Source organism: Perissodus microlepis, chromosome 2 (genome assembly GCF_051167445.1).
Source record: "Perissodus microlepis isolate ML-2025 ecotype Zambia chromosome 2, ASM5116744v1, whole genome shotgun sequence".
Lineage (NCBI taxonomy): Eukaryota > Metazoa > Chordata > Actinopteri > Cichliformes > Cichlidae > Perissodus > Perissodus microlepis.
Window position 1 is genome coordinate 7,150,507 of NC_140462.1, and position 10,082 is coordinate 7,160,588.

Here is a 10,082-nt window from a genome sequence, read left to right on the forward strand (position 1 = left end):
TGAAAGACTAAACTGTTCTCTGGGTGAGAAAAAGCTTATATGTTGCTCCTGGTGGTCTCTACTTGGCACTGCAGCTTGTGTTTGGGAGTAATAATGTCGCATATAAGTTAGATAAAGAGTGTCATGTGGTCACCATGTACTTAAGCTGTCATCTAGTCACACCGAGATGTATAATTTGTGCACGTCGCACTATTTTCAAAGATCACATTGTGATCTCATGACACGGATGGAAACAGACGTGTACATGTAGAAGACACCTGACATAATGACGCTAGCTGCACTGAACCTTTATCTACATCTACTTTTCCCCCTCTACTATACAAAAGCATGGAAACCAATAACAATGGCAATAACTGGACAATCAGTTGTTTTGTGTATGTTTTAGAGATTGTAGTGGAGCTGAATGTGAGATCACAAATATTAGTTTGCTAGCTTTCAAGTACATCGTTGTGATGTTTGATTGCACCCAAGTGAGAACAGAGCAGGTAGCTGTCTGGGGAATAAACAAGATTATTTCAACACCTCTGCTGGAAAACAAGTAGGTCCATAGGTGTTTAGACAATAACACTTTATTTTGTAGTTTTATGGGTTTTAAATCCAACCATGAATAACCATGAATTATTTGCTGTTAGATCGATTTTATACAGCATTTCTGGATCATGTTCACATATGACTTCCTCTTTGCATCACAGAGCTTTAACCTACGTTTGTGGATGGCTGATCCCAGTCTGTGGATCACAGACTGGGATTTACTGGGAGTGTTCCTGAGCCCATGCAGTCATTCCATGTCAAAATCATGCCTGTTTTTTAAGACAGTACAGCCTAAAGGGCCCAAAGATCACATATTTTTTACCTTCATCAGAGAGTTCTTCCAGATTCTTTCAGTCTTTTGATGATATTCTGTACTGTAGATAATGAGATATTCAAAGCCTTCATAATTTTGCATTGAGGAGCACTATTCTGAAATTGTTCCGCAATTTATAGATGCGTTTTTTTGCAGATTGTTGAACTTCTGACCATCTTTACTTCTAAGAAACTGAGCCTCTCTAAGATGCTGTTTCTATACTCATTCATGCTACTGGCCTGTTGTCAATAAAGGTAATTAGTTGAAAAATGTTCCTACAGCTGTTTTATTTTTAGTACCCCCTTACTTCTTTAGCCTTTTTCCCCATCCCAATGTTTTTGACACATTGCTCCCATCAAATTCAACACAAACTAATATTTTTAATGAACTAGTAATATCTCTTTTTTTGTATTTCTGTGTATTCTATTGTGAATAAAAAATTATTTATTTATTTATTTATTTTCTGTTTCTATTTGAATTTTATACAGCCTCCCAACTGTTTTGGATTTGAGGTTGTAAATCCACCAAAAGAACCTGTGTACAGCTTTTATTCAAAGCGTATCTGTGTTTGTTTCTGTGAATATGAAAGGCAGATGAAAGCTGTGACCCTAATCATAAACACAAACTCAGTGTTCAGACATTTATTTCTATTCCTCCACATCCTCTTCTCCCACTGGTTCCTTCTTTTGTGTATTTTTAGGTCCTTTAGAAATTCATATTTTTAGTGTGTTTGCTGCTAAAGTAACACCAGCTTCTAAAGAAAGCTCCTGAAAATAGCACTACTGACAGACAGATGGAAGAAAACCCTGGTGAGGGACAGCCTGCTGGAAAAACGGAAAGACAAAGAAGAATTTCTGTTTATGCAAGACAGGCCTTTTCTTGGGCGTGTAGGGTCAGCGGTGTGTCATCAGTGTGTGTCTTTATATGTGTATGTGTTTTGGTGCTTGTGTGCCACTGTGCCTGGTTGTATTTCCGTTTATGACAGTGCAGTAATCAGCCAGGGGGAAGAGCCTGTCCAAGTGCAGACGGCGTATCTCCCCTTTGCGTGCATCCACTCGTTTTGACATACTATTAAGACACAAGTCTAAAAACACACTTGTGCATGGGTAGCACCATTTGACAGACTGTAGACAACAACGTGAGGAATTAGATTACAAAAGTGTTACAAAAACAGCCGGAAAACACTATTAAAAAACTTTTAACAAAACAGAATGGGCAACAGAAAGACAACCATGCAGTGCTGTTTGTATGCTATAAATAGAGACAATTGTATTGACAGAAGGCCTATTTTTAACAACATATCAAGATAAGAGGGTGGAAAACTGTGTTAGGAAGGACGGAATGGAGAACTGTGCAGGGCTTGGGAGGGGTGAGACAAATGTCAGAAAAACATGAACTAAAACAATTCCTGCTTCTGCTTTAGGGCCAAGAGTTACCCTAAAGCATGTTTTTGTGATTAAGATATAATCTGCATTTTATCTGTTTTTCAGTAGTTTGGAGCTGTTATCTACAGACATTATTGGCAATCATATCTGAAATATATTTAACTGTTGCTTTAAATAACTGTCAGTGCTGTCAGTCACAGATAACTATTTACAGCTGCAGAAATTATTTTTTGTGGGACGAAAGGGGTGCCTCTTGGGGTACAACCTCACAATAAACCCGTGTGTGTGTGTGTGTGTGTGTGTGTGTAGGCTAAAATAGAGGCTTCATAGTAGTGGTTTACACTTAAGCCGAAGATCCTTGGTCCTCAGTTTGACCTGGGAGGAGATACAGATTCATCTGGGGTTGTATCAGGAGCAGTATCCAATGTAAAAAATTGCCAAATCAGAAGATGTAGATCTACCTGCTGTGGTGCGTCTTTAGTACCATTTAAATTGCTGAGAAATACTTGACTACCTACACATTTTGTAGACATGGAGACACGCTGGCATTTCTTTGTTTGTTAGTGGCCACTAGCTATAACTGTAAGTTAATTACCCCTGTCCTTTTAGTTCTGATTGATTAATATAGTACTGATACAGCATAATATTGTGATATTTTGCATTTCAATACAGGGAGACCAAATGTTTATATTGAATTACTTAAATTAAAAAACTTTAATTTAAAAAAGAACAGGAGGGTCCATCTCGGTTAACATTACCTGAGAAAACTTACATTGAATTTGATTGAAAAACCATCCTACACTGGACATACCTAGGCAAAACAAAAAACTCCTACACTCACTCACATACAATGCATGACAAAAGTTTAAAATAAATAAATACATTTTAAAAAATGCAGGACAAAGAAAATATTGTATTTGAAGTTTCTCAAATGATAAGAGACAGTCTTTTGGAAACTGGGTGTGGGATCCCCTGAAGATGACTGACTAACCTTGGCGAGGAAAAATATGTATGATCTTCACTGTCTACTGTAATCCTACAGTAACTCACAAGCGCACAAAACATTTCTTTCAGCCTCACAGAGCAACATCTGCAATCAATTACTCCCACCCACCCAGCTATAGAATCCAATAATGACACTAAAGCACAACAGCAATTTTCTTTTATGATGTTGTTTTCCCTGCTTGGCATTGCTTTCGGTAACTATAGGGATGCACAGCAACGGCTGGCACTGACTTGAGAGAATTGGGTGGTCACCGGGTGAAAAATAGGTGCACCATTACTGACTTCACTGAAGGCCCAACTGTTGATTCACCTTCCCTGTTTTTCACTATATAATGTGCCATAATGAGGACTTACACACTCAGTTACACACAAGACGGATTTGATAGTCATCCTGGACGGTAGCCAGGACCTACTCACTCTTCGATCTTGGTAGGACTGAAGCGAGTCCATGCTGAAAGCAAGCCTCTTGAGCAAACACTTGTGATGTGGTAATGTCACTTCCTGGCAACTCTGTTTGAAGTGGGGCCTTTGTTGGTGCTTGAGGGGGCGAGGTGATACCCCACTGGGATGGACGTAAGCTGAAAGAAACCAGAAAGGAAACGGGGCAGCTAATGAGCACAGAAGCAGGAGGATGTTGTGGTTGGTCATAGCAGCTGCTTGGTTGACCAAAGTCAGTTCAATCTGGGGCTTCCGCAGCAACCAGACATAATTGCTCACCAGCCTCTGACTTGAGCGTTAGGTCAGAAAGTAATATAACAACACACAGATATGGAGGGAGTGTCTGAAGAGAAACAGAGAGAGAATTTAGTGCCAATAAAGATGACAGTGTAGACCCTATAATTAGTGTCAGGGAACTCCCATAGTTGAAAACACACCTGCAGCCTCAAACAATCACACCACTGTCTTAGAAAAGAGAAGCGAGGCTTTACAAGAAGACAACGTGTGTTTGTGCGTGTGTGTTACTGTGTGTGTATGTGAGAGCGGGACAGGGGAGAAAATGAACACAGGTGGGAAGGACAGTGATTGAATTCCATCATCAGAAACAAAAATGGCATGAAAACACACTCAGGCACGCACACACTCGTACACCAGCTCAGCCTGTTTGATTTCAAGGACAACCCAACAAGGTCCGGGCCAATTCAGTGATCTCAGACAGCATTTTCTGCCTAAAGCCATAACACACAAAGAGAAAACGCAACAAAGGCTGACCTTGTGTCTTCTGTTTAAGTTACACCACAAAGAAGAGCATGTAATATTCAAGGTTTCTTCCCTGTAATTATCCTACTGCCAGTTTGTTTAAAAGGATGTGCTTCATGCTCAGAAAACCAACAGGAAGTATGTCTGATAAAGACTTTAACTGGTATTTTCAGGAAGTGATCTTTTGGAGGAAGAATTTAAAAGACTCGGTAGAAGCACAAAATGTACTGCTGGTTATCTTTTCAATAGACTTTATTTGAAAAATGGACAATGTCACGGTAAAGTCACCTAGAGAGTTTTTGACCATGGCCATCTTGTTTAATATTGGGGAGTTTTAAACCAGACGTGACCATTTTTGGATAAAAGACCAGTGCTGGAGAGTCATCAGCTAAAGTTAGCACTGGCTAGCTAGCTAAGTTAGAGACAGTATTGTTAATTTGTTGTTATAAATAAATTGATGGTTATTTTGGTTAGTGAAAATCAGGCTTTAAATAATTTACTTAGTGAACAACTGACTCATTCTTTTAGTGCAACACTGAAAAATATTAAATTTGTCACTCAAAGTGGATAGTTGTAATAATTAGCATTGCTAGCATGAAGATGGCTTGCATTCAGGAGACAGATTCAAAGGACCACTTGAGGAACTGCATTATTTACAAGGACTCCATACTGTCCAAAACTTCTGTCTTTATATTTTGCTAGGAAATGTGCAAACAAACATGTAATCGTAGGCAAAAAATATAGTTTGTACAATTCTAATAAGCTTGAAAGTTATTATTTAGTATGACCACGTTTATTAATCAACATAGCCTGAACTCTCTTAGCTTTCAGTAATCTTCAGGAATAGTTCTCCAAGCTTCATGAAGGACATTCAAATAACTTTTTTGGATGTTGGCTGCCTCCCTGATCTCCTCTGTACATAATGACGACTGATTTTCAATACAATTCAATACTGTTGCTATTTCTGATGAGGCTTCAGTGAACAGTAATGGATCAACTGAAAAGCTAAATGGATCTCTCAGATCTTGTGTCAGGTCTTTGCTGATTTTTTCCTGTTTCCTAAAGATCTGACTTTGAATAAATAAATGAAAACAAAAACGATCAGGTACAAGGCTGGTTCCTTGGTTGGTTTAAGACTTTTGTACAGATTTGGTGAAGTGGGATCTTCCACAGTATTCTACCATTACATCATTTGATATTGCTTCATTTGTCTTAGCAAATCAGTCAGTATCACTTCCACTTTACTTGAATCACAGATAACATAACAATGAGTTCAGCTGCACAAAAAATGACCACCACAGCTGGAGTACTAACATCTGACCACCCAAGTCAACAATTAAACATGCTTAGTCGGCCAAATTAAAGTGAAAACTACTGAACAGTGACAGACACACTACATAAGATATGGGTGATGTTCATACAGTTTATACATTGAGCTGACGATCAACTGTTAGGATATCAATCAACCATCAAAAATGACTCCAACTATTCCAGCTCACGGGAGGAAACCTAAAAAACAACATCTGCTCCCACATTGATGTGTCACATTCGGATGGTGGCCCCATTGTCGCCCTGACAAAGCTTCAGTGCTATGTCACATTCCCATAATCCACGCTGGAGTAAGGGGCTCAGGGAAGGTTATTATTTTTCACACACAGGCATAAAGCCACAGAGCGGCGGTCTCCCCTCATGACTCACGCACAGGGAGAAAAAGGAGCTGACTAATCACAATAATAACCATCATTATCCTGCCGTCTCGACAGTTGCTTCTCCTCACCCAATCAGCGCAATAACACAATTCAGATCACTCCTCAAGATGAGACAGTATTGCTGTTGAATCAGCTGTGTCAGTGCATATGTCTGTGCTGAGCATGCTAATTGTAGCGTGTTACTGGTCAACTCTGTCTCTCAGCCAGTAATGGGGCACATTTTAGTAGGGCTTTTCACATGGCTAAGCTCTCTAAAGTGGTCTGCTGGGGCTTGACTTTACTGCCTTATGCAAAGCCGGCTGTGTGGTGTGTTGATAAAGACAGAGCAATCTGGAAGATTAGCTGTGGTGTAATGGGGTGAGATGAAAACTAGATGTCATCTCTGCTTCCACGGGCTCAGCCCTTCTCAGCATGTGTGTTTGTGAGCGAGAACTGGCAGAGGGAGGTCAGGGGCGCGTCTGCCACGAGCTCAGCTCTGGCTCTGAAAGCGACATCACCCATGACCTCATCTAAGGAAAAATCCCCCTCTCCTGCCTTTCTCTCCTCCCTTTTCTCTCCTCAAGGAGCTGAGCTCTGAGCTCTGCTTCTGCATTCCTGCTCTCCGAACAGCTCCCACACTGTCTCCAAACTGTGGCAGGAGAGAGGGAACACACAGGGGAACAGTGGGCTGATGGTTAGACGGAGAACAGCAGAGGGGAAAGTCTTGCTGAGGTCATGGACCCCACTAATAGTCTGTGGGCAGTTCAGACGGCCTCAGCGAAGGAGTGGCAATTTGTTAGACAGTCAGACAGATGAAAGCACATAAATGAAGAAATTCAAAAGAGGCTAACTTATTCAGTCACTTGCTTTAATTCACTGGACTTTGGTTCCATTATAAGGCAGCTTGACACCTTGCCCTTTGATCAAATGAAATATCCCAACAGTTACTGAATGGACCTCCATGAATTTGGAGGTAGTGAACACTGCAACAACAGTTCACCTGCTGAGCAGTTTGGAGCTTCTTTATTAGGCATCAGAGTTTTGTGATTGTATCTGAACCACTTCATGGAAAATGCCCTTCTTGTTTTTGTAGCAATTTGTCAGAGGGACAGTAACTGTCAACATTCCACTCCACCACGTACGTAGCTTAGGAATGAGCAGGTATTTCTCCACAAGGAAAACCCCTTCTCTCATTTCTTACAATCCATACAGGAATCTGTAACAATGATGATTGCTTAAAGTGTGTTTTCTTTGGGGAGGTGGGGGAGGTTGTAAGTTGTAGTGGAAGGGTGAGGTGTTCTTTCGATTTCAACAGCAGCCAGCCACAAAGGGGAAACAGCCAATAAGAATCCCTGGAGCCAAATCCTTGCGGTAACCACAACGTGCTTCCAGCCTCTATGACAGCCATCCGCTCCTCCTTTGTCATACGCTGCGGCGTCAGCCAGCTCAGCTAGCCAGCACGCGTTGAGCTGATCCTCTAAAACCATCATTAGGTGCCTGCTTATGCACACATACACACATGAATGCTGAGCGGATATGGGTGGAGAGATTTCTAGTTGTTATTTTCTTTCAGAGAGCTTCAGGTCATACTGTAAGGGGTAGAGAAAACAGATGAGTCAAGCATGCAGTCATCCGGTCTTCCGGTCTATTTGCCCTTGTTTGTTCAAGTTAATTTTTTTTTTTGTGTGTGTGTGTGTGTGTATTAGACAACAATAGCGACTGAGTATGCTTTCTCCTCATGTCTTTTTCTATTCTCCTGTTCCTTCCTTTCGCCTGCCTCCCTTCCTTGTCCCCTCTTAACCCATCTCCTCTGGCTCTCTCTCCTCTCATTTTAACCAGTAGGTAATGTGATGCTGCCATCAGCCTCCTCTGGGCCTAAATAGACCACAGTGAGAATTTAATAGTGTGACCATGATACATAACAAGTGTCTGTCCAGCAGGGTGACATCAGCAGCGGGGAATCTGCTGGTATCCCTGCTGAGTTCCTGCTAGCTTTGGGGGCAAGAGGAGAGGGGCAGAAGTGAACTGAGCTGCTTTTTTCAACACGACTGACATAGAAAGCAGCAATATGAGTGGAAGCCAACTGTGAACATGGCATGACATTTTTTTTACCTTAATAACTGTTAAAATCACACCAAGCTGTGATTCTGTGGTAAGGTATGCCTTCGGTCAGCAGCAACTAATGTGTTTGATTTCTGCAAAACAATTAGTTTTTGCATTTGTCACGCCTGCACAGGCGAATTACAGTGAATAATTGCGGGATGAGTCAACATTAAAACTCATTGTCAACTGTCTTTTCCAAGGTGATTTTGAAAAGAGTTCTGGGAAGTCAACTTGACTGCGTGTTTTACCAAATAAGCATAAAGTAGAAGAGATGGACACAGCCACCATGACATCATCCACTGGTTTGTTGGCTCCCGTTCTGAAGCCTCGTGTTCGGCACTGTTTTCAGCATCAGTGTGTCGCCATGTCCTAAATCATACGCTGTTTTATCATCTGCTTTACTCCAAATAGGACTATAATTTACAAAATTATCATTATGTTGTATTTAAATAGACTTAAAACCAGTAACTGAGACCATTCATTTCCATTTAATTCAGTTTTATTTATATAGCACCAAATAACAACAACAATCGTCTCAAGGCACTGGAAGGTAAAGACCCTACAGTAATGGAGAGAAAAGCCAAACCCTAAGACAACCTCCTTTGAGCAAGCACTTGGCGAAAATGGGAAGGAAAAACACAAATTTTTGCTTGTGGAATAACAATACTTACTTTATTCATCTAATTGTTACAAATGTTGGTTCTTTTTAAATCAACAACAAAGATATAAATAACAACCTATGAAGACTTATGCACCCTCTTTAAGACCTTCCCATCCTTATCATCTTGAATCAGCGCTCCCAGATCCGCATCCCTCATAGTTTCAAGAACAGAAGAAAAGCCTGAAGTTAAAAAAGAAATTCAATATATAGAAATCAGTGATGCAAATAACAGCGGTACCTACTTACTTTTTCTTAGTAACGAGTAATCTAACTAATTACTATTTCTATCGTTACAACGCTGTTACCGTCACTAACAAGAAAATGCGGTGCGGACACGTTACTATTTTTCACCACAGACAGCTGAAGCTGTCTTCTTCTTACCGGAGCTAGGGGGGCGAAACAATCTCACAAGTCCTGCTGATTGGCTGAGGAAGAATGAAGTAGTTGTGGTAAACCAACCACATGACCAATTTAAGATGACATAGCAACAAGATGCTATATACCAGTTTTTAAATTGTGTTGATAGGCCACGTAAAACCACAGTCATAATAATAAAAATATACACGTTGTTTTTTCCTGAATACTATCGTCACGTTTACTAAGGACAGCGCTAGCCCCCATTCTCTGCTGAAGACCAAAAGAAAACGAAACAAAAAACACCTGTTTCGTATTGGTGGAAAAATGTACTATATCGACCAATCAAAAAATGATATGGCAACGTGGCATTTGATTGTTTAGCAAGAGGGGTAAGTTTTGGGAGTGATGGCAAGAGAAAGAGAAAGTTTTGAGATGTGAGAGATTTGTAACATTTAGCGTGTTTGGAGTGCGTAGTGTAGTGTGTTGTCTTTTGTAGTTGGTGTCTAGTGTAGTGGAGAGTTTTTCTTTAGTGTGTCAGAACTATGAGGCGACAGGTGAATGTCACAGATGCTCCCAAAAAGCCACCAGAGGCAGATTGCAATGTAAACGCTGTCTCCAGGTGGGAAAACAGGAGGAGTGATATGCCTCCTGTTGTTAGGCCTGCAGGTATTGGGCTTGTGATGTTCTCCTTTATCTTATAGTGGACTGAAATTATTTTTCTGGAGTGGCACGGCTAATTTGTTTGGGATCTTATTTGATGCAGAACACCTGATTGTGCTGTAAATAGTTTGAAATGGTTATTTAAAAAAAAAAAAAAACAAACAAAAAAAAAACACCTTGGC